Here is an 18,605-nt window from a genome sequence, read left to right on the forward strand (position 1 = left end):
TGTTGTGCAAAACAGATTATGCACCATGCATAAAAGCTTCCAACAACCTGCTTATGCATTCTTTTGCACAACTACAATGGACTACTACTACAACTATAATTGTTGGAACAATTATAGTTGTAGTAGTAGTCCATTGTAGTTGTGCAAAAGAATGCATTCAATGGAACAATTATACTACTAAGTGACTTTAATTTAGTGTTGCATTGGATACAACCAGACTGGGTGAGATTAGAGGATCGAACATGAGGCAGTTGGCTTTTCCACTGCTATATATGGGCCAGTATAAGTGTAATTTCTGGTATCCTTCCACATGTCTCCAGAACCAGTGCAATGCATGTCAACTACCCTATTATTTATTAAAATAAGAAGAAAGAAATGTCGAGCAAACTGTTTCTGCTTCTGCTGCTGTCTTGCATCCACCAGGGTCTCCAGGGGATACATTATGGGCAGTGATAAATTCCAACTCAGTGATTTATTGCCAGTGTTTGAATAATAACAAATGGTCCCTGTATGTGTTTTTGACCATTGGCTTTTGAGGAGTTGTTCAACTCAGAGAGAAAGAAAGAAAGAAAGAAAGAAAGAAAGAAAGAAAGAAAGAAAGAAAGAAAGAATTTTCACAGCATGTATGGAGACTGGTAGTTCAAGCCACATGGTTTTTTCACCATGAGATATGGCATTCTCTTTTCAGTTTGGAGCTCCTTTTGCATTCCACATTAAAGGGATGGTGCTAATGCTATGCTGAAAAATTGTGTCTGTCAGTCTCTCTCACACACACTTTCTCACTCTCTAACACACACCTTTCTCCATTAATAAGAGTTAATAAGAGAGAAAAAAAGAATTTGAAAATTATCAGAAAGAAGAGAAAAAATAGCAATGGAATTCTTATGGGAAGTGTATAGGGATTTGCTGCAGTTGCCTTACCTTTTAGGTTTCTGAGGAGTATTTGCAAGTATCCTTTCTTTAATTGTATAAAATCATCTCTCTGGTGGTCTGCACTCTGCACCCTTCCAGGATGCTCATGTTTCAGTTAAAACCCAGGGGAAGTATCTCTTCCCTTGGAGCCTTTTCATTTCAGGAAGCGCGGGGATCCAGTGAGGCTTTAGAGCTCACAGGAGAACAGGGATGCAGGAGGAAATTGTGTGAAATAAATTTATAAACAAAATTTGGTGGTTCTGTTCCTCACAACCGCGCTCATGCCATGGGGCGTGCATGCTACATCAACACACTGTGGGACATGCACGCGCTATGACATCATGCCCCTGGCATGTGCACGCTACATCATCAGCCCTCCCCTGCATGCTGATATAGTGCATGCACACCGGGGGGGGCATGATGACAGCATGACATACATGTGTGACCTCGCCCACTTTGTGGGTGCCCAACCCCCACTTTTAAAATATTGTGGGAGCCACGGCACCTTGGGGCCTTGTCTTAATGTTGTTGAATGCTTATTGTAAGTGATAGCTAATTAGACCATGGGTATTGAACAGATATACTGTATGTAAGTCTATATTTAATAGCCAGTAGCATTTGATAATCTCTGCATAATATGTCACTTGTTAATTTATATATTCTCTTTGGTATATTCATTGTTTGATAGATGATACTTGGTATTGATCAGGAGATGCCCATATTTGGCATTGGTATTTAGTCACATAATTCATAGCATCATTTGGGACTGAAATTATTTGCAGAAGTACATGCAGCTAAGCTACCCAATCAGCAGAATCACATGGTGCATGTTTTTTAAAATATATTCTGTTATATATCACCTGAGATTTCACTTTGAGGATCACACACTTGAATTTTCATCAAATGCTACAGTCTAGCAAGATTTGTACCATGTGAGTTCTGGAATTCTTGGAAATTCCTACTTACCACCATGCAACACTGTGATGCAGTCTGAGTTCCTACCTCCACAACCCACCTCCCCAGCTGAAGACGGAATTTGTAGGGGTTTGCATCAGGTTTATATATATATAACTCAAATAATAAGCTGAATCTGGATGATTCCGGGTAGCCTTTTATTATACTAAGTCAGTTCAAATAAGTCCATTAACAAGGCATCTACATAGTAGTGTAGCATTTTCACCTCACTTTTTCCAGAGAGGTAAATGCAAGCATATTGGGGAAATGTCCACAGCAAAAAAGGGGGAGTGGATGTAGAGGAAATGGAAGAGGAATATATTGTTTTGAGGGCTAGGTCTAGCTTTTAATCATAGTGAATTGTTTCCCCTATATGCTTTAATCACAGTGAATTGAGGGTGGGATACTGATGTAAACATATGGGTCATCCTTCCAGGTTTTGGCTGTGAGAGCAGGAAGGGGATATATCTTCTCATGAGAAGATTCAAAGCCTTAAACGGCCTCGGTCCTGTATACCTGAAGGAGCGTTTCCACCACCACCACCCAGCCCAGACACTGAGGTCCAGCACCGAGGGCCTTCTGGTGTTTCCTCACTTAGAGAAGTGAGGTTACAGGCAGGGCCGTCTTAAGTAGGTCGGGCACCCTGGCGCCGTGGCGCACAGATCGCTCTGGCACCCCACCCCACCCCGTTTCTTCCCGCGGCTGGTGGGCAGGCGCAGCATGCAGCGTGGTTTCTGCGCGGCTCCGCCGCACTGCGCCCTCCTGCCAACCCGGTACCCTGGCACCCCACGCCACTAGAGTCAATGGGCAAGCCACCCCTGGTTACAGGGAACCAGGCAGAGGGCCTTCTACCAGTGGTGGCGCCTCCTCTGTGGAACGCCCTCCCATCAGATGTCAAGGAAATAAGCAACTATCTTACTTTTAGAAGACATCTGAAGGCAGCCCTGTTTAGGGAAGTTTTTAATGTTTAATGCTGTGTTGTGTTTTTAATATTTCATAGAATCATAGAATCATAGAGTTGGAAGAGACCACAAGGGCCATCCAGTCCAACCCCCTGCCAAGCAGGAAACACCATCAAAGCATTCTTGACATATGGCTGTCAAGCCTCTGCTTAAAGACCTCCAAAGAAGGAGACTCCACCACACTTCTTGGCAGCAAATTCCACTGTCGAACAGCTCTTACTTATTTGGTTGGGAGCCACCCAGAGTGGCTGGGTAAACCCAGCCAGGTGGGTGGGGTATAAACAATTCATTATTATTATAGAATCCTAAACCAGTTAGAAGGGGAGTGTTCGCTGATCCCCTGGTCTGATAGTCTAATAGAGGAACCTCAGGTGTGAGGTTTCGAAAGGTTCATGTTCCTGTATTCCCTTGAAAGACAATGACCGTTGTCTTTCAAGCTGACCGCCAGCCCAGAGACTGCTTTTCTGGCTGTAATTACCTCAGGTCAGATTTTACATGGCTCAGAATTTATCCTGTTATCTAGTTGAATACTAGAAACCAACCCACCCACCCCCCTTTTCCCCTTTCCTTCTCAAACTGCAGTCTCCACTGCCTTCTGGCTCAGGATACTGAGAGCTATATCACTCTGGTGGAATTTTGCCTGTACTGCACCATCAACCTTTGGTTTACCTGGGCTATCCATCACAATTGGCATTAAGACTATTGGGGAGGTTTGCTTCATTCCCTACCATTCTTTATCTGTGAAAAAAAGAAAAAGAAAGAAAACTGTACCACTCTCTCTCTCTGTTTCTCCCACTTTGACTATAATGGAGAATCTAACAAGGGCTACAACATCTTCTTTCCGCTTTCCGCTGCTAGTGGATTGGTCCTCCTCAAGCACAATAAATGTGTTTCTCAGCTAACTTCCTTCTGTCTCTTTGTTCTAGTGTCCAGTGAAAAAAGGGATAGTAATACCTAACAGTTGGCCGCAAATACCACTGGATATTTAAAAGTGGCACGTGTTTGGCAGCAGTTATGGAATATAACCAGCCTCCTTTTGCCTCTGCACAGTTTTAAGCTTTGATTTGAAAGCTCAACAGTCTGAACTCCAGCAGACCTTATCAATCCTAATAGAAAAGCAACCTATGGTGCAATGTACCGAGTTCCTGGAAAAACTGCAGTAGGCGAGTAACCTGGAACATCCTGGGCACAGAACTAAGAGAGAAATGTGCTGGAGCAGTGCACTTTGGCGGCTGAATCTGGAGTAGTTCCAGAGTGGCTCATCTTTTATTCAAAGCAAGGCAAGAAAGGAGGGGGGGGAGCAGAAATGGAATTTGACTTGGCACAGTGTCTCATCTGGAGAATAATGAAACAAGGGGGAAAAAAACAAATAAAAATAAATGCAACAATAGAAAGCCTGTCATAACAAGCCACCCTAAGAAAAATGGCATTAAAATGACAGAGAGAAAAGATGGTTTCTTTTATATATAAATAAATAAGTCACCAGGAGTTGTGGGGGGTGGGCGGGAGTCAGAAATTGCATGTTGGGGAAAGTGGCACAATAGGAGGGAGGAACACATAGAAATTCATAGGGAGACAACAAATAAAGCAGAACCATCTTGGACATTGATTTTTGTTAAAGCAAAGGAATGCACACTTTGGTGTTCTCTCCCCACACTCCAATCCATAGAAATGAAAACATGGTATTGTAAGCGGTCTGCTTTCTTATGTTAAAATGCTACATGGGTGAAGTCACATAGCTGAAGGGTTGTCTAGGAGTCTTTGCCATGTTCTGCGCGCACACACTCACTCTCTCACACACACAGCCTATTTAGGCTGAAGTTTTTCATAAGGGCAATTTCATCTCTAAACACTGTGGATATGTGATGATCAAAGCATCTAGTGAACCACTGGCTGATTTCAACAAAGCTTCAGTTTTGAAATCAGCCATAAGCACTCAGCAGAAAGATGCATTTAATTATTATTATTTTTCCTACCCATCTAAGTGCAGCCCATTAATTTCTTTCAGAGTGGTTATTAAAATATTGTAAATGAGGTGCAGATTAATGGATGGGCCAACAAAAGGGTGCTTTTCCAGTAATGTGCTATCACTAAGCACATTACCTGAAATGACCCATACAGACATATGGACACATAAACAAAAAGGGGCACCATCATAATGTGTTTAAATTATATGCAGTGGGCTTGTGCGTGAACCAGCTCCAGGTCTTCAGTGAGCTTAATAAAATGCAGTTTTAATACTTAGGTTGTGTTTAAGGCCCTATCTGCACAATGTAATTATAGCAATATTGTTGGCACCTCCAGGATTGAAGTCAAACTACTGAAGTATCACAGTGCCTGATGAGACTGGTAAATCATAACTGCTGCCTCCCACATTGTTTTTGCTGCATTAGCAGCACCAAAGTGACCTCTCTGGGGTGCAAGTCTGTGCAGTATTTATGGAGGTTTGGGGCTTCCCATAAAACAAGACCCCACTATTGGACTTGCTGATGTGGTCCCAAGGAAAGCAGAGCATTACATTTGGCACCAGCATGGCTGCAGGAGTTGCTTTCAGGAAAGGTATTTGCTTTTCTCCAACAGAAGCCACAGCTCTTTTAGGTGGCATGATACTGCTTTAATGTAAAATGCACATGAGGCCTAAGAGTGGCTTTAATAAGGGCTTCCTGTTTCTAGCGGTGAGAAATGGCTGACTCCCACACGATCGGACCTCAGCTGTGCTGGTAATTCAGGGTTGATATGGGGGTAATTAGCCCTGGCAGACTCTCCAGGGTGGGGGAGGACTGTCTCATAGACCTGCAGATCATCTGAGATTGTCAGCTGGCGTCAAGGTGCAAGCGACAGGATGCTGGGTCCCAAAGCACAGCACGGCTGGCACTCTCCGAAGTCACAATCACAAGCCAGAAATATCTGTTTGATAAAATAATTAGATTTGGACAATAAACAGAAATAGTCTGAACCGAAGAAGACTGAGAAAAAATCTGCAGAATTGCACAATCCCTGGTGTTTAAGCTTGGACTTCAAAGAGATTCTCATCATGGTGTTTGGATTTACAGAGGTGATTGATGCATTCCTTTTTCTTCTTTTCTATACCTACAATTGTTTTTCTATGCCAAGCCTCATTAAGAAACCTATTTTTAATAAATAAAAAAGTACAGAGGGACTTCTATTCATAATTAAGTATTCAACTGCACAGCTTTACCTAGACTTGATAAAGATAAAAGAAGAAACAAGATGGCACTTGTTCGTATGACGCAGCATGAAAAAATGAGAATTCCTGCCTTTTTCGAGGGAAGTGGGAAATACTTGCTAGCTGACTTTATAATGACTTGAGATAACAATTTTGGACAAAATACATTGCATCTGTTTGCAGAATTTCTTCATTATGAGCAAGAGAGAAGCTAAGTGGATGTCTAGCAGCCCCCTTTCTAGGGCCTCTGGGAAAGCTGTGGTCTCTGGGAAAGCTGATTGACCACCAAATGACTGTGGAATACAGTTCATTTACATTGCAATATTGCAAACAGTATGCTTAACAATTTAATATTGGGAAATTATCATGAACAGTTACAATTTAACAACTTGGGAGTTACTGCGTCATTAAACTTCAAATGACAGGCTTGAACAAGAGCTCGGAATGGAAGATTGGAATGAAGTCTGGAAAAGTTGCGCTGGCAAATAGACAGTTAAAAAAAATATACCCGATGGATGAAAGGATATATGATTGTTGACATGACTGAGAATTGCACAGCCAGGAACGGGGAACTTTAAAGCGTCAAGATCGTCTCCTTGCATGTTTTTCTTTTTAACCGCCAGGGCTTCTGTCAGTGAGGTCCATGAAGGGATTTTTGGTTCTAATATTCCTTTATATTTTGTCCAGATTTTGTGTAACGATTTTCTTATAATATGATTTAAGAATCTCTTATGGACCCTCACCTTTTCGTAAATTACATGTGCCACCCATATCGGTTTTCGAAACCCTTCAGGTCAAGCACGTCCGTATCTCTTAGAGTAATCCAATCTTTTATCCATACCAATCCGGCAGCAGCATGATGCAGTTCTAATTCTGGTAGAGTGAAACCTCCCCTCTCCCCTTGGTCTATAAGTATTTGATGTTTGTTTCTTGGTTTTCTTCCATTCCATATGAATCTAGCTATGTCTTTCCCCCAATTTTTAAAACATTTCATTCCTCCCAATATTGGAATGGTTTGGAATAGGAAAATCATTTTTGGTAAAATGTTCATCTTAACTACTGAAATCCTGCCCCATAGGGAAAGGTGAAGTTTGTTCCAATTTTCCATTTTTTAAAATCTCATTCCAAGTTTTTGTGTAATTGTCCTGTTACAAATTAATACATTTTGTTGATATCCAAATTCCCAAGTACCTCAGGTTACGTATGCTTCGGGTTACATACTTTTGGGTTGCGTATGCCGCAAACCCGGAAGTATTTTTTGCCGCTTTTTGCCATGTGTGCGGTATGTGCATGCGCAGAAGCACAATATTGCGCTTTTGCACATGTGCAAAATGGACGCTCGGTTTGTGTACTTTTCGGGGTGCGAATGGCACCCCGGAACGGATTGAGTATGTAACCTGAGGTACCACTGTATTTTACTTTGTTTTTAATCTCCATACCTGTAATTTTTTTGTAAATCCTTCATCTCCTCAGATCTCATGTTTTTAACTCATAGGTTAGTTTTTTTTTTAAAAAAAAATTATTTTAAATCCTGCCAATCTTCCAAATTTATTAATCGTTTCTATCACTGCTGGAATACTTTGTTGGGGATTTTCAGTTGTTACTATCAGGTCGTCCGCAAATGCTCTAATTTTATATGATTTTACTCCTATCTTGACTCCCTTTATTTCTTCATTTTTTCTAAGAGTTTGTAATAATGTTGCTAATACCAATACAGTCGTACCTCGGGTTACGACCACCTTGGTTTGCGAACAGTTCGGGTTATGAACTGCGCAAACCCGTAAGTGTTTTCGCCCCGCGGTGCCCATCGCGTTCGGGTTACAAACTATTCGGGTTACGAACTGTGATCCGGAACGGATCGCGTTCGTAACCCGAGGTATTACTGTATAAATAAAAGGGGTGAAAGCCTAGTGCTTTTGCTATTTCAATATTTTCTGTAATATTCCCATTTATTATCAGGCTTGCCTTCTGTTGGTGATAGATCACTTATTTTATTATTTTTAATTGGCTTATGATTTGATGGATTTGTTAATTGGATGTTTTTATTGGAAAACTAATAAAATGATATTTTTTTTTAAGAGAGTGGGTTAAATAAAATTTTATTATCAAGAAAGTCTGAAAGCGAGATGAGTGCCGCAATCCCATAGTTGCCTTTGACTGGACTTAACCATCCAGGGGTCCTTTACCTTTACCTTTTTTCATGCTAGCAGTATGCTGAAATGTACTTTCCAACTTCCTCAATATTTTTTTTTCTGTGAAAGAAGCTTCCATTTTTCTGGCTTATTTTCAGGAGACTTTTGACTTTTTAAAAGATCTTTTCTGGGTATGGGGTTTTGAATTTGCATCATTATTGGAAGGGTAGTGTGGGTCTCTTTGTACCATAAACAGTTATCCAGCACTTTGCAACCCCAACCTCATTGCCCTATGTCTTCCTCTGGATTTTAATTAAAGTGTGGGCACCTGTAAGGCTGAAGAGTGCAGATCACCAGTGAGATGATAGAACTTATCTTGTGACCACATTTAATCATAGAATTGTAGGGACCACAATTCCTGCAGTGTAGGAATATTCCCCAATGTGGGACTTGAACCCCCCGATCATGAGATTAAGAGTCTTATACTCTACTCACTGAGCATTTAAGATTGGAAGAAGAAGAAAAAAACAGGCCCTGGCAAACACCCCTTTAGCCACTTCAAAAGTCAGGTAAGCCTGAGAAAAACCATGCAACTGACCAATGAAAATGTCACTAAAATGTAATCTCTCTGTGTAATTTCCTTTCTCATTAAGTGATGAAAAATTATAGGGGGGAAAGGAGTTGGCAAAACACTATTTAAGAAAGAAAAGATCCTGAACAGGTAGAAATGGCAGCAGCGGTGGGCGCTTAACTCAGAACATTATCAATAAATCTGAAAAGAAGAACATCTTGTGAATCACTAGCACTGAGCTATTTTTCTCCTTCTGCTTCAGAACTGTAAGACTTTTGTCGAGTGATTAAGTTATGTCCCATTGCTTGTGTCTGTTCTCTCTTTTGTAAATTGGTCTGCAGTTTGGGCTGGAACTTTGTGACTAAATTCCAGCAACTTGAGCAATCCAGACTTGAGGAAAACTAAATTTCCAGATGACATGAATCTGGGTTGCCATCTGTCCCAAGTTGGGCAGCATAGATTTAGGTGTGCATTGTGAGATGGGATGCTGTCTTGGTAAATACTTGCAATACAGCTGACAAAGAAAGGGAAGCAAATGAAGCAGGTCAACAGAGTGCCTTCATTTTAAAACCTATTGTAAAGCCCCCAAGCAGCCATAAAACTAGGGATGAAAGCTTTCCTTCAGTTCAACTCTGTTATTGTCCTGACATTTCCATACCCCTTGGGTTCTGCTTCATTTTAATTCTGGCAGGAATCCCAGGTTTCAGAATATCTAGCAATGGTTTGGGGTTTGTTTTTGTTTGTTTGTTTGTTTTGCAAGTGCCGCCACTGTAGTCATTTTAAAAAGCAAAGAATCCGCCACATACATGTGCTCTCCTGAATACTGCCAAATTGTTTTACTGGGAATGTAAAGAAATTTACTATTTGCAAATGGCATAAAGTTTACATAAAATAATGTAACAAATTATTTTGCACTAGCAGCAGCTTCTGGACAGCTCATTGTGGTAATGCAATCTTGAGGCTACCAATGCCTGAACCACTTTAGTTTTGCTACCCTATTCCAGGAATGTCTACAGAAGTCCAGGAATGTCTGGCAAAAGGCAGTCCCAGCTAGATAAAACACTTGGGACTCCAATGACAAAGATGGATCTATGAGCACCTCCAGACACACATCACTCTTCTTCAAACCACATTACTCTTGTGTGCTCTGACTCCTTGTATGCTTGCAGGAGAAAGGCATGTTGTTCTATTTATATAGATCCCTTATCTTTGCCTCCTTTCCCTGCTTCTCAACCACGTTGGTAGTTTTGTTTGGAGAAGTCATGATGAGAGAGAGAGAGACAGAGAACACAAGCCTTCTGAATGGATATATTTTATCCCATTTGGATTCTGTATTGGGTTTGAATTGACATTATGCATGTGTCATTGTTATTTCAAACGTGTGTGCACACCACGCACACGTGTGTGCAACTAGTTTAACTGTTTTTATGTTTGCTTTTATTATATTGTAAATTCTTTTGGGGGGGAGCCTCAAGGGAAGTGATCCATAAATGAAATTAAATAAGAGGAATAGAGATAGTGACAGAGATAGATATAGATGATATAATCATTTCTATGGGTAACAGAAACTGAAATCAATGGGTCGGGGGGGGGGAATAGGATGCCAATGTCATAAAAATGAAATATGCAGTATAAACATGTACAAATAATTGAGTGGTACATTTTCATTGGAATCATTATGTTAATAAGCTGGTTGTGGGCAGAGTTGTATCAATGGGATTTTACTTTATTCGTGTTTACACACAGAGAGAGTGTGAAAACAATGGACAATTTTATTAGGGTGCCATATAAATTGCTTCCACAATTGAATGGTTCCCCCCACCCATCTCTCTCATACACTGTAAGCCACTCCAGCCATTATTGGACACAATGCAAATTCCATGTTAGCTAAATGAAAAGCTGTTTAATATATTTGGAACAAGGGTGCAGATTGATTTAGGATGGCATTTCATCTTTGCTATTATGGTTCTTGGCATGCCTCCTTTCCTCTCCCATTCCAAAAGGAGTTAAATTAGACTGTGAAATACAGAAGGAATGCAGCTCCCTCTAGGAGGTGATTAAGCCCTCTTGCAATTAAAAGCAACCAGCCTCTGTTGTATTGCTATTATTTACAATTAGGCACCAAAGCTGAGTGATAAATGGAATTAGTGTAAAGTGCATGCTGTTCTTGCAGCAGGACACTGTTTCTCATCCCATTTGGAGCATTTAGGGCAGGGTTAGCTGTTATGTAAAGGAAGCTATAGAGTAGGAATAGCACCTACTATTATGAGATTGTCCAGGGATGACTTTGGGTGTAGAGTTCTTAGTTAGGTCTATGTGTTGATCTCTGTTGAAAGTTAGATTCATAGATGTGTGGAGTTGAAAGGGATACTGAGGGTCAGGGGTCAGCAAACTTTTTCAGCAGGGGGCCGGTCCACTGTCCCTCAGACCTTGTGGGGGGCCGGACTATATTTTGGGGAAAAAAATAATGTACAAATTCCTATGCCCCACAAATAACCTAGAGATGCATTTCAAATAAAAGGACACATTCTACTCATGTAAAAACATGCTGATTCCTGGACCGTCCGCGGGCCGGATTGAGAAGTCAATTGGGCCACATCCGGCCCCCGGGCCTTAGTTTGGGGACCCCTGATCTAGTACAACCCCCTGCAATGCCAGAATCTCAATATGTGGTTTACCCATTTAATTGGAAAGCATACCGGAACGTATTTAGCTTTGCAAATGTGCCAGTAGTTCTATTGTTAAACCATTATTCTCAACACACACACACACACACACACACACACACACACACACACCAGCAGCTTCATAACACATGGGAGCAAAGGCTGTGTCCTGCTCAGCAGGAAGACCAGGAGTGTTATGCACAGCACACAGAGAGATAGGTAGAGTGATTTTTAACTCCATAATAGTAGCAGTGGATCCAAAGGTGGGGGCAATTTTTTCACACATTGTTTGCATTGCCAACCTGGTGTAGCTGAAGGATCAAATTTGGACCCTATAGGCAATCTGTGGGACTTTGGATCCCAAACATCCATCACTTTCTGATGGTAGCTTCCTGCTGGCTATGTAGCACATCTCTCCACCACCACAAGAGCAGCTCAGTCTACTGTTCTCCTAAAGGGTAAAGGGGACCCCTGACCATTAGGTCCAGTCGTGACTGACTCTGGGGTTGCGCGCTCATCTCGCATTATTGGCCGAGGGAGCCGGCATATAGCTTCCAGGTCATGTGGCCAGCATGACAAAGCCGCTTCTGGCAAACCAGAGCAGCACATGGAAACGCCATTTACCTTCCCGCTGTAGCGGTACCTATTTATCTACTTGCATTTTGACGTGCTTTCGAACTGCTAGGTTGGCAGGAGCTGGGACCAAGCAATGGGAGCTCACCCCGTCACAGGGATTTGAACCGCCGACCTTCTGATCAGCAAGCCCTAGGCTCGGTGGTTTAACTACAGCGCCACCTGGGTCCCTAATCACTGTTCTCCTAATCACCCCCAAACTATCATCATCAGGCCATTAGGCCTGTGCTCTTACATAGTTCTTCCGGAGTAGTAGCCTTGGTAGTAGATTAGAGACTTACAACCCCTTTTCCAGAAACTGTGCTAGCAGTTTCCATGTGCTGCTCTGGTTTGCCAGATAGCCTAGAATGACAGGTGACGGTTTTCTAGGGCTTCAGATATGAGACCTTCTCAGCTCTACCTGCTGTACATCTATCCTGGGACCCTGGACTACAAAGCCATGTAATGTACCACTGAATTACAGTCCCTGTCACTATTTAAGTATTTATTAAGCTGTTCAAAGGGATATTCTATTTAACAAGTCTATGAACCAAAAGGAGTGCTATACACTGTAAAGATTGTTCCCAAACCTTTCACCCCATGGACCATTTGAACATTGCTGAGTGTTGCTGGATCACTTAATGATTTTTACGTGTCTTGCAGCAACTGTAATGTACTGTGCTAAATGCTGACTGGTTTTTAATTGTATTTTTACTGCTTATTTGATTTCTTACATTGTATTTTATTGTATTGCAATTTGTATTCCATATATTTCAAATTGCAAATGTTCTTAATAGACATGTGGCCAACCACCTGAATGAAGTTAATGGAATACTGGTGCCTCATAGACCACAGTTTGTGAACTGCTGCCCAATAAGTTGCCCTAAACTCTGTGCATGTATTATGCTTGGCACAGGAACCTTGGGCACAAATATAACCATGGAACACAGTGACATTGCACATTCCTGCCTGCCATTGACATCTGGGGCTCACTTCATGTTTCCAGAAGATCTTTCTTTCTATTGCAATATTTGGAGGTAAAGAGACTCGAGGAGCATTTTAAAAATTTATATTTGTCTTAATATGTATATGCTAAGTTTTAGTGTAGAAAATATATTCTATAAAGTTGACAAAGTGTCATGATTGTTTATGACTTCTAAGTGTAGCTATTATCATGAGATGGAATAAAGAAAATGTCATTTGTGTGGCAATTTTGCTTAGAGTGAAATGTAAGCTCCAGGCACTTTAGCATATAATTGGCAGAGCAGAAATACGTAAGTGATTGTTATGGACTTTCTTCTTGTCAATATTTGATTTTCAGGGGTTTTGGCCACGGATGCTTTGAGGAGCTTTACCAATTTTCGTCCTACGAAGCAAGGGCTTTGTAATAGACTTCAAAGTTTCTCTCCAGTTCCCTACAGACCTTAGGCTTGCAGTTTGACTTCTGACTCACACTGGGCAATTCCACACTTTCATCTCTCCAATTTAGATCAAGAACGATGGGAAGGGAAGCAAATACTAATTGAACTCAGTGTGGGAGCAGAAGATCCCTTGCCTGGTTCTTCAGATTTGAGGAAATGGTCTTTTTGAAAACTAAGTCCTGCGTGAGAGACAGCAAAGATAACTTTGCAAACTTTCACAGTACAGGTATCACATTCCAGACTCATCAATTGACAAGGGATTGTTGTTGTTGTTGTTGGTGTCTGTCTCAAAAGACAATGGAGTGTGCCTCCGGGAGTGAAGTCGAACCACTGTGTTACGTAGCAACACTGACGGCACCTCCCCGGGGTGCAAGCCTGGCAGTGTGTCTGGAGGTCCTGGCCTGCCCAGACAAAAATACCCTCCTCTTGGCCTCATGAATGTGGTCCAAAGGAAAGCCGAGCAATACATTTGGCACCAGCTTGGCTGCAGGAGTTGCCAGAAGGAGGCATAAAAGGTGCCATCCAACAATCTTAGGGACTCCGGTCTGAATTTGTGTAGGGTTTATTCTTTAGCTTTTTATTCTCCTGAATATATACCAGAAGGCAACAGAGGTTTTGAATCAGAGTGGCATGACCAGTGCAATTGCTGTACAAGGTTGTAGAATGGAGCACAAGAGGCAGGGGACACTAAATTTAAGCATCACACAGTGCACTACTGAAATTTGAGAGTACAAAATTCACCACTGCCCACTACTGCAATCTTTGCACCACCACCCAGCATCTCCACTGATCTGACATAGCTCCTTTGAATAAATTTATAGAATGAAGCAAAACAAGCTTTGACAACAGACACACATTCAACAACCTACAGGAGAGAAAAGCAGCTGGGGTGTTTGTGTGTGTGATTTGAATGGTGGTTGTGGAAGGGTTGAGTTCTCCCTCCCCTGATTTCTATTGTCCCCTCTCACAATCATTTAGTACACAGGATACTTGTGTATCCATAAGCATTATGCAATAGGAAGCAGAAGGAAGTCTTAGAACTATGGAAAAATAAGCTAGCATTGTAGGCACTAGGAGATGGCACCTGATGCCATTTCATTGCCCACTTGGAAAAAGACTGGGAAGTGGATTTAATTAACACTCATTGGGGTGCACTTAACTTCCACCCCCTGCTAGCAGCTGGCTGTTCCCTGTTTGCGAAGAGCAGAGAGAGCAGAGAGAGAGAGAGAGAGAGAGAGAGAGCAGAGAGTTCTCCTCCGGCTTTCAACCACACAATTTCCAAGCAGGCTGACTGAGAATACTGCTGTGTCTTTAAAATTAGTGTCGTCTTATTTGCCTTTTCAGGTTCATTTATGTCACTTGCCACAGGAGCCAGAGTGCAATTTCTTTTTAATCATTTCTTCATTCCCCCTTGAACAGTCCCAGCCTTAGCTGGCTTGAGAAAGAGACAGAAGGGGGGAAGAAAGCCCACCTCCACTTAATTTGGTTGCCTTTCATCAGAAACTTCACTCGACTACAGAGTCACTCTATTAGACCACAGATGTCGAAGAAGCTCATGACATCAGCTGTCAAAACCAGCACTCCCTAACCACCTGCTATTTGCATGCAAAACACGCTTCCCTGTTGAGACTTGAACTGTAAACACATTTTGGGGAGAAAACAACAGGCTTTGTCTTAGAGAGACAAGGCTTGTTTGTTGGTCAGTTGGTTTTCATTGGCTTCATGAAAAATGCAAATGAGCGATACCGCTTGGGAAGAAATTGTCTTGATGAAGCATACGCCAAAAAGTTTTATAATGTGATGTTATGAATAAAAGTGACTTCAAAGTATTAAGAGGCTCTCACAGAGCATTATAAACTATACAGGAGGGTGGCTAACCCATGGCTTTCTGGAGTTTTGGAATCCAATACCCATCATGCCTAGCTAGCATAGCTGAGTTATAGTCAATAAATACCTGAAGACTAAAAATTAGCCTTCCCTGTTAGACAGGGAGGTAGGCCAGCCTCCTGTATAGGCTGGTGGAAAAAATTATTTTGGTTCATACTTTAATTCCAACCCATCTAATCTGCATTTCCCACACCAATTTTAAACCAAAAATGCAACAATTCTTCCAAATTCATATTTCTTCAGATTTGGTTATTCAAGTCATGCCTGTAGAAGGCAAGCATACCTATTACTGAAAGTAACCTGAAAAATGCAATACAGTATATTAAGGACAATGGCTTGTAAAAAAAATATGCATAATCTACAGAAATGTGTATATTATACAAAAAATGCATGTTAGGAAAACGTGCATGAAAATGTGCATTACAGATTGTGTAGATGTTTAAAAATGCAGTACAGTATCATGGCAGCATCATAAATAGTCTCTTTCCCCAAAGAATCCTGGGAACAGCAGTTCCTTCAGGTTGCTGATGGCTTTAAGGAGACCCCTATTCCCCACGCAAAGCTACAGTTCTCAGGGGTGGTTTAACAATCTATCCCTCTCCCCAGGGAACTTGGTCAACTTGGGAACTTTATTGGAACTTGAGTTTCAATACATCAGGCATGAGGGACCTCTGGCCTTTCAGATGCTGTTGGACTACATCATCCATGGCTGTTGGCTACATTGGCTCAGGCTGATGGAAAATGAAATCCAACAACATCTGGAGGGTCACAGGTTTCCTGCCCCTGTGGTACAACTTGCAAAACATGCCAGACCAGTTTCAAACTTGCCTAGGGAAAAAAAGGACAGTTTCATTTGACCTAAAAACTAGGGAAGGAATGTTACAGAAGAGGACATGGCCCACTGAGAAACTCTGGTGGAGTTGCACTTCTAATGAATGTTTGCTTCTGCACTGCATGGTCTGTCTCTTCTGCGCTGTTGCTGGCTATGTAAATGCTAATTCCTTGGGACTTCTGGATTTGAATTTCCCTTCTTTTGTTTAACGCACTATAGGACTTAACACTACTGCCACTCTATTACCCTGCATCACTTAAGGAGCATCTGCAACAGCTGACAGTGTGACAGCATTTCTCTTCCCTGCAAATTAAGAGAAGACAAATGAATTGCTGCCTAGGAAGGCAGAAATGCACACAGCAGAGAACTGTCTTGAATGGTTGAAAAAGACCACTAAGGCTCAAAACAGTTTTGCAGCTTTGAATTGATATTGTTTGTGTGGCTGAAGCTTACGCCAGTTTAGAGGATTCAAATATCCGGAAGAGAGCAGATATTCCCCTGCCCCATACACACATCTCTTCCCAGCTGGTTCCTTCCACCATCCCTCTAGATCCAGCCAGTGCATGACAGGCAGCAATAAAGTTTGGGCTGAGAATCAGCCCTTCTGAAATTCCAGAGAGCCACAGCCAGTCAGCATAGGCAATACTGAGCTAGATGGGCATTGGTTTGACCCATTCTAAGGCAGCTTCCCACGTCCCTAACCCTTTTAAAAAAGAATTATGTTTCCTAGGGTGCACAGAGATTTCAGGAAAAAATCATACCAGAGTGATTCTCTTCAGCTCCTACTTCCAACCTCCAGTTCCTATTGTCAGATTTGTGACTGAGCCGTACATCTATTGTGTGCCTGCAGCCTTAGCACAAGCGTAATTAGATAGCAGCAAATGGGTTGGTGGGTTGAAAAGCCCACACCGAACTAAGTTTTCTTGATGTCTATATTCCTGTTAACAGAGTTAAGGAAGTAATTGATCTTCACATAATCACTGTAATAGTCTCTTCGGAAGAAAAGAAGCAACCCTGAAAAAGCTGTAATTTTAAAGCAAACAAGCACAAATATTGCAGGTTATTCATTTAGAGGAATTGTGATGGGGTGAAACTCACCCACTCATAAAAGCATGTATCCAGTTTATGGTGGCTTGTTCTTACTCAGCTTGAATCACAGATCTTGCCACCATTAGGCCTTTTTATTCTTGCCCAGTGACCATATTGACACCCATCCCTCTGAGGGTCACATGCCGGACCTATGGTAGCCCATGTCAGCAGTGCTGATGTTGCCTACTTCCCCCTTAAAATAGCTCCAGAACGGCAATACTCAACAACTTCGCAACCCCATTGCAAACCTACTATATGGGCACAGGCATGGGTACCCACACACTTGCAACATCTAGAACACTCATACATACACACCACACATGTACATAGGGAAGGGCTGTAACCAGCGGCAGAGCATGTTTTGCATGCAGAAGGTACCAGATTCAATCCAGTGTCTCCAGGTAGGGGTGGGAAAGGCTCTGTGCCTGAATCACTCCATAACAGTTTAGAAAGCCCACAGGTCTTCATGGGAAAGTGGCAGACATTGGGCTCTCAAATTTCAGTGGCAGCCTGTGCAATGCTAACATTTGACACCCCCTGCCTCTCATGCTCCATTCTACAGCGTTGTTGTGGAACCCCCTGCAGCCACAGCACACAGTGCAACTGTACCAGTCATGCTACCCTAAAACCACCTCTGGTTTGGGAAAATTCATGGCAGTGGGGAGGTGGAAGAGAGAGAGAAAGACCACTTAGTGTCCATAAAGTTTTGAGAAGCAGTAGAAAATAATATGTGAAGTATACCTGTACCATGGCAATATGTGAAGTACAGTGAGTACAGAGAAAGGAACCTTTCAATAACCCTTGGCTATGTAGAATGTCCCTCCTTAGCAGGGCCTACTTGGTGCCTATCAAAATAGGTTTATGACACCAGACAATGTGCTTTCTATTTTTCCCGGTGTTGTAAAATATTTTAAATCATTTAAGCTCTGTGGGTGTTATCCGTTTGTTCTCAAATGTTAATTTGATTTGTTCCTGCAATTTTCACTCCTATGATTAATAGTGAATTGAGATTTTACAAAGGTGTAGGGGATTGCTGTTGCTGTTCAGTGGTAATTTTTATTTGGTTATAAATCATAATAAATAATAGTCTTCATTGATGCAACCCACCCCGAGAATTTATTGTGGAAGACTTTATGGTGGGTCAGCTTAGATCTATAAAAGAAAATTCACATTGCCCACCCCGATTCACCAAACATGCTCAAATTTTTGTTGAGCCAATTCTGAGTTGAGCTGACTTTTCCCACCAGGGTCAGATGGAGTCCTGAGTAAGATCTACAAGAAAGTCAGTTAGACCCACCAAGGCCCACTCCACCTCTTTCCCCCTTTTCTTCCTAATGTAACACTAATGTCTCAACAAATGAAACTGATCTGTAGAAAATG

This window comes from Zootoca vivipara, chromosome Z (genome assembly GCF_963506605.1).
Source record: "Zootoca vivipara chromosome Z, rZooViv1.1, whole genome shotgun sequence".
Classification (NCBI taxonomy): domain Eukaryota; kingdom Metazoa; phylum Chordata; class Lepidosauria; order Squamata; family Lacertidae; genus Zootoca; species Zootoca vivipara.